Source organism: Podarcis gaigeae, assembly GCF_964106915.1.
Source record: "Podarcis gaigeae genome assembly, chromosome: 2".
In the NCBI taxonomy this organism is placed as follows: domain Eukaryota; kingdom Metazoa; phylum Chordata; class Lepidosauria; order Squamata; family Lacertidae; genus Podarcis; species Podarcis gaigeae.
Window position 1 is genome coordinate 19,469,767 of NC_139679.1, and position 1,739 is coordinate 19,471,505.

Sequence of the window (1,739 nt, forward strand, 5' to 3'; positions counted from 1 at the left end):
CAAGTTAAAACAGTACAACGCATCATCAGAGATCTACAACCTCTCCTGGACAATGACAGTTCTCTTTCTCAAGCTCTGGGAGGAAGACCTTTCATTGCCTACAGACAGCCACCCAGTCTTAAACAACTCCTAACCCACAATAATACTACAACCAGACCTAACACGGACACTGGCACCAGAGCCTGCAATAAACCCAGATGCCAACCTTGCTGCCACATACACTCGGACAACACCATTACTGGCCCCAACAACATCACACATACCATCTCGGGACTATTTAATTGCTCATCGTCTAACATTGTGTATGCCATCAAATGCCAACAGTGTCCTTCAGCTCTCTATATTGGACAAACAGGCCAGACCTTACGCCAAAGAATAAACGGACATAAATCGGACATCAGGAATCACAAGACAGAGAAACCAGTAGGAGAACACTTCAATCTCCCAGGACATTCTATACAAGATCTCAAAGTAGCTGTTTTACTACAAAGGAATTTCAGAAATAGACTGGAAAGAGAAGCTGCTGAATTACAACTTATCACCAAACTTAAAACCATGGAGAAACCTGGCCTGAACAAAGACCTTGGATTCTTATCTCATTATACATGACAAAGCCATTTTTCACCTTTTCACCCCTTGCTTCTTCCTGTAAGACCTATTGCAGTCGTTAAGAGTCGTCAACAGGCTCATCACAGCTATCTGCCAATCACCCATTCCCACCAGCCTTCTGAGTAATACCCCTCCCCACCTTCTCACTATATAGAAGGGTCTGGAAACTTCTGTTTCAGTGTATCTGAAGAAGTGTGCATGCACACGAAAGCTCATACCAAGAACTGACTTAGTTGGTCTTTAAGGTGCTACTGGAAGGAATTTTTTTTGTCTGTGCATTTATGTTTCACAGGGTGTGAAAGAAGGGCTTTGCACCTTGCCTGGCAGAGAAACTGCATGCCTTGCACCCCTCCTGGGCAACGGCCACCCGTCCACGACTCCCAAGCCTCCCCTGATCAGTCAAAACAAAGGGCAAAGGGGGCAGGAGATCGGCGGAGGCTCGGGAGTCATGGATGGAAAAAGTGAAAGTGAAAGTGAAGGCGAAGGCGAAGGCTCGGGCCAGGGCGAAGTTGAAGACCTGGGCCATGGCAAAGGCAAAGGTGAATGCTTGGGCAAAGGCAAAGGCCCAGGCCCAGGTGAAGGTGAACTCAAAGGTCTGGGCCCGGGCCCGGGTCCGGGCGAAGGCAAAGTCGGTGGCCTATTGCGAAGGCATAGGCAAAGGCCCAGGCCACAATGAAGGCCCAGATCAGGGCAAAGGCAAAAGTGAAGACCTGGGTCAGGACAAAGGCAAAGTCAAAGACCCGGGCCAGGGCGGAAGCAAAAGCGAAGGCCCGGGCCAAAGCAAAGGCAAAGGCAACGGCCCAGGCCAGGGCAGAGGCAAAGGCGAAGGTGAAGGACCGGGTCACGGCAAAGGCAAAAGCAAAGGCCAGGGCCTGGGCCTGGGCCAGGGCTAGGGCTAGGGCCAGGGCCAGGGCCAGGGCAAAGGGAAAGGTGAAGGCGAAGGTGAAGGCAAAGGTAAGGGCCTGGGCCACAGCAAACACAATGGCAAAGGCTCAGGCCAGAGAGAAGGTGAAGGCAAAGGCCCGAGCCAGGGCAAAAGCAAAAGCAAAGGCAAAGGTAAAGGCCCGGGCCAGGACGAATGCCAAGGTGAAGGCCCAGGCCTGGGCGAATGCAATGACAAAGGCCCGGGC